Source organism: Dendrobium catenatum, unplaced genomic scaffold (assembly GCF_001605985.2).
Source record: "Dendrobium catenatum unplaced genomic scaffold, ASM160598v2 fragScaff_scaffold_1273, whole genome shotgun sequence".
In the NCBI taxonomy this organism is placed as follows: Eukaryota; Viridiplantae; Streptophyta; class Magnoliopsida; order Asparagales; family Orchidaceae; genus Dendrobium; species Dendrobium catenatum.
In genome coordinates, this window is record NW_021319735.1 from 1 (window position 1) to 6,037 (window position 6,037).

Genomic DNA, 6,037 nt, shown 5'->3' on the forward strand with positions numbered 1-6,037 from the left:
GAATGGATGATGGACCCGATCAAGATCCCATGGTTCCATCGTCCCAGGGCATCGTGGTCCCTCGTCTACTTAATCAGAGGAGGTAGTTGACCCAACCTGACAGAAGGATCCTTGTCGGCAGCCATGGTTTGCTTCATCCAAGGGGACCTTGTAGACCTGGGATGAATGTTTGTCTAAGGGGACAAATTTGAATCCACTTTAGCTAACAGAGGGCTTTGTGCCCTATCGATTATATCTTATTGATTCATATCTCAAGGATTTGATGCTAATAAGAAACATATTGGCTCTGGCCATAACCGATATTTCGTGGTGCCATTTAGCGGCAAAACCACTCAGTTCAGAGGGCCCCGGGTCATAACTGTTTATCATGCGGTGTCATTTAGCGGCTAAAACCACCAGTTAGAGGACACGTACCACGTCCTTACTGACAGGAGATTGTTTGATAATGGATCCTAGTGATATTTTCGACTAGGCATTTAACTCTTTGTGAGCTGAAGTAAATTTTGATTTGTCTATCCCGGCAAACTATTGCGGAGGGTGAATGGATATTCGCTTTGAGTGTTTAATGATTTGATTTTCAATATAAATCATCTTGGATTTTAGGATTTTTGGAATCTTTTGAGCTTTGAATTTTGTAGGAATCTGGATGGCATTGGAAAATGTTTGAATCATCCATCCGGTTTAGATTTACATTCAACACGGTCATCATCGGGGTGTGGGGTCATTCATTGATTAAATCTTGTCGGCCCTATCAACTTGCCGATAGAGGATCGGGTTTCATAGGCTTTATGCCTTTGTTTGTGAATTTTTTTTATTAAAGGTCTTTAAGGCCTAATATGAATATATAAAATAAATATTCTGGTCAACTTCGTGATCGCATATTTATCCAATGGTTTGAATCCTGTCAACTCCTATTTACTTGCTTAGGATGATTAGGCTCGAACTTGAATTCACTTATTGACCCGCGCAACATCCATAGACGTCACGTGTGTACCAATAACACGCCCGTCGGGGCCCATGCGGGTTTTTGGGGGGCATTTTATAATTAAACTTTGTCAACTCCTACTTAGGAGGATCGGGTATCGTAGGCTCTATGCATTTGTTACTGAATTCATATTTTTATAAGCCTTGAAGGCCTAATATGAATGTATGAAAATAAATATATCAGTTGTTGCAATCGTATATTTATTTCGTCGTTCGAACCCTGTTGACTCCTATTGATCTGTATAGAAGGATCGGATTCGAACTTGAATTCACTTATTAACCCGCACAGCATCCCTAGATGTCACGTGTATACCAATAACACACTCACAGGGGCCCATGCAGGTGTTCGGAATTGATTGTATTTACCCCTTTAGTGTACCTATGTGCATACAAGTTAAGGTGCATATGCGGGGATATTCTTGGAATATTTATAAATGCCTTCTGTCCGCTTGCATGAATGTTATGGATCCGGTGGCATGGCGTAACATCTTCTGAATTGAGTTATTCACTACTCTATATATGTAAATTGTCGTGCACTACTTGTATGATTTATGCATGTAGATTGTAGTGCACTAATTAATCTCCTGCCTTTGGTGGTAGATAGTTGATCACATATGATACCTTTGTTCGTGGTTATTACTCTGCCATAAAAATCTTCTAGCGTCGGCCATGTGCATTTGTATTTATTGTAGTCACTCTGTATTTTTCTTGTAGACAATACTTTGGGAGTGTAATGGGTTTCCTACGGTAGCTCGTAGGGGTTTGCACTTGTTGCAGTTCTCTTCTGTATTTGCCTTGTAAATGACATATCAAATGCATGACAAATCTTCTATAATGACTCATAGATATTTGTATTTGACGTATATCATCTACTTCTACTTGTGAGGAGCTGGTGTATTTGATTTCAATCAAATGGTATTGATTGTGCAAAGGCAATATTTTCTTGCAGATGGCATAAACACTATCGCATTTCTTCATATTCACCAGCCTTGCAATTCTATTGCTTGAGTCATGTTAGCATTACAAATCTTTCAACCTCTTTAGGAGTAGATCATAGTTTGCATGCTGACTTACATTGACCGTGAAAGGGCCACACTTCAACTTTAATTTGATATCTCATTTGTTGCATGTCTCCCTTTGAACATGCCACTGTCTCCACCATAATCTCCTTTCATGCATTTGGTGTTCATTCTTGAATCAATTATAAGCAAGTCATGCTCAGATATGTAAGTCTTTATTTGATTATTGATATTCATTAGAAAGATCTAGGTCTTTATTCAGTATTTGCATTGATATGATTGAGTACTTGTTAATCAAATCTCATTCTGTATGATTCAAGCTCAAGCCCAACTTAATATCAAATTTGAGTCCCTTACTATCTAAGTCTTTGCTTGAATTCAATTATTTAAGTCAGGTTGAATCAAGTTCTTTTAGTTGAGCTTTCATTCAGGTCCTCATTGGTCAAATTGTAAGTCCTCATTTTTGTTCAATTCACGATCAAATAAGGTTCAAATTATAGCATATCCTTGTGTTTTTTTTTTTATTAATGTTCAAATTGAATTAAAACACTCTATACCATTTTCAAATTCATAAGTCACTCTCACTTGGTTCAAGTCAAGTTCAAAAAGTTTCATGTTAATGTTCAAATCCTTACTTGCATTCAAATTCATTTCATGTTTTAAGTTCAAGTATTTTTATAAATCACTTTGTGTTCAAATGCAAGTCCAAATTATTTGTGTTAAATTCAAGTTCAAATTAATCACTTAAATTTCATGTCATTTTGCATTTTGTCCAAGTTCAAGTTCAAGTACAAGTTCCAGTAAAAGTTCAAGTTCAGTTTGTATGTCCCATATTGTCCTTTGAGTTCGTTCAAGCTCAAATATCAGTTTCATGAGTTCAATCAAGTCATTTGATGTTCAATAAGGTCCCAAATTAGTTGTATGTTCATCCAAAATTTCGGTAGCCTCCCGGCCTCTCCCCGTTTAGGGAAAAAGCTAAGGAAAACTAGGCCTCCCGCCACGCTAGAGAAAAGCGTGTACGGTAGGTGCCCTCAGACGAGGACACCGCGGCCATGAAATTCTTTAATCCCATTCCAGAAAAAGGCGTGTATGGGTCTTTAGTACTTGTTGCAAGAAAAACAATCATTTCCCCACAAGCGAGTACTTATGAATATCATTGTCTCATCGTAGGCGTCGCACCGGGTTCCCATCCCGACACGCTAGAGAAAAGCGTGTATGGACGGTTTTCCTGCATGACATAAATGTCAAGAAAGAGAATTTAGATGATTGTTCGCTTCGTCGTAAGCACCGCACCGGGATCCTTTCCCACCACGCTAGAGAAAAGCGTGTATGGACGGTTTGCCGGTGCACCGCGAACTCTGAAACGAGAATCTAAGTTGGAAATTTATATCTTCGTGATGGTTGGCGATGACGGTGAGATGCACAAAAACCTCTTTTTTCTTTTCTTTTTTTTGGAAATAATCTCACATACTTTTTTTTTTGAAACTCACCACATCTCTTTTTTTAGAGTACTTTAACATAATAAAGTATATAAATAAATCTAATAAAAATTAGTATAATCATAAATTTAAAAATATATATATTTATATACATAGAATAACATATATATATTTATGCACAGAGAATAACACGCATATATATATGACAGCAAATGAACTAATTAAATACTAATTAAACTTTATATGTATAACAACAAAATGGACTAATTAAATGATACAAAAAAAAAGAATTTACTTTTTGAATTTTGAAGGGAAGATAGACTTACTGCTACAGGTAATTAGAATAAAAAAAATATTATATAGCATATATGTTAACATGACTTCCCCCTCTTTTTTTTACTAACAATAAAGAACAAAATATTTATAACTAAAAAAAAAAGTTGGTGCTGTTAATAGAAGTAATAACTAATAACATATTGCTAAAAAAAATTAAAGAAAAGCTGTATACTTCCAATTTTGTAAATCATTTGTTTTGATTAGTAGATTACCTAAACTATCTTAATTAATTAACTAAAAGAAAAGAAATTATCAAAGGTAAAGTGTGTAGATGAAGTAACTCCTTATGGCTACAGTGAGAGATTTAATTTAATGTAACTAATATCTAGAGAAGAAAAAACTTGTTTAAATCATTTCTGTCAAAGCTAAAAAAAAGTCGTTAATGCCTGATTCAGTCAAAAAAATAATAATTTGTCTTGTAGCAAAAACTTGTCATGTAGCAAAAGAAATTGTGGGTCTATATGGAATTTGGCAAGGTTCATGTAAAAGTGGAACAAGATTCGGTACTATAATTTAAAAGGCTTTCAGTCATGGTTTGAAAAGTTGTAGCAAGATTACAAGTTAAAAGGGGTTGTTGAACTGGGATCTTGAGAGAAATCAGACCTTGAAGGCGTGAGGCTTGCGTGCGAAGGAAGAAGGTTGTGTGGAGTGAAGTGGAGTCCGAACCAGTGAGGGAAATCTGACAAACTACGACAGCTATGAGGAAAGAATGGTGTGGAGGTTTGTTTAGCGGGACAATTGAGCAGAGAAGTGTACGTGGAGGCGAAAAAGAAGGGGAGAAATGTCTACAAGTTGTTGGTTGGCTGGTTATGAAGAAAGTTTATGGTTGAATCCGGGGGAGGAGAGTAGCAGTTCTAGGGTTTTTTAAGTGAATAGAGGGAGGACGACCCTTCTTGAGCGAGAGATCCTGAGCTTTTAAATTTTTTTTTTTTCATATCAACGAGAGAGATTTGAGCGTGATCGACTGAGTAAAAGTTTTCTCAGCATAGCTTCTCAGCGGAATTTGACATTTCAATTGACTTTGATATTTTTATTGAAGTTTTATTAGTTTAGTATTCACAATGATGATCCGTCGTCATTATTAGTTAATATGAAATATCTGTTACGCGCCAAAAGTTCAAACTCATTTTGATCCGCATGCATTTCCTCAAAATACGTGCAATCACCTCAAAATTTATGTAGTTTCTTTGGAGTCCATGTCAGTTTCGCGAATTTAGAAATTAGACGAATTGGTAGGGCATTTAGGGTATTGTCGATATCCCGGTCACAACAGCGTAGTACGTTTTGCAATCAGACGTCATTTCATCACCGACGAAACTAATTTCTCTCCTAACGCATGCCTTTGCATCATATTTGAATCGTCTTTAAAATTTGTGACACCACCTCAAACGATACAATTTGATCAAATAAAATGTAGACTCTTAATGTCAACGACATTCCGGATGCAATCGAACGTGATGTCATCTCCGTAGAGGCGAATTTCCGCAATATGCGTGCCTTCGTATCATATTTAAATCGCCTTTGAAATTTGCGACACCATCTCAAATGATCCAATTTGATCAAATAAAATGTAGACTCTTAATGGCGACGACATTCCAAACGCAACGGTTCCATCTGTTTGTCGATCTGACGTTGTTTGATCAGTGCCATATTTTAATTTTGGGTGTCGGTCGTCCCTTTTGGGCGATCTCATCCGATTTGACTGCGAGGGACCTCGACCTAACATTTCAATGTTCTGATCAGAATGACATCATATGTTTGACAATTATATATCATTTTACCCTTCAAGTGGCGCGTCGTACCAACCCGCGCATTGCTCGATTCACCATTCTCATCATTTTCCCACGTAGTTTGAGTGGTGGGGTCCCCACGTTATTGAGGAACCACTGCTCTGCTTCATTTGGAAATGAAATCAACTCATTCTTCATGATTTCCAAAATTTGGATATAGCTGATACTACTCAACGGCACTATTAAAAATAATGATGGATTATTTATAATGAACTCATTGAGTATGAGCTGGCATCCTTCAGTGTCATTCACTTCTTGACATCTCGTAAGAGAGATCAAGTTTGGGAAATGACTATTTGAAGAGCTGTAAAAATTTTTAATACCTTGTAGCCAGTTACAATCCTTCTAACCAATGTCATTCCTCCCCATTGCAGGCCTAACATCCACAAATAAATGTATCTTCAATTTCTTTAGATTGTTGTGTGGTTAAAGGTTATTAAGCACTCCCCTACTTAAATTGGTGTTCTTC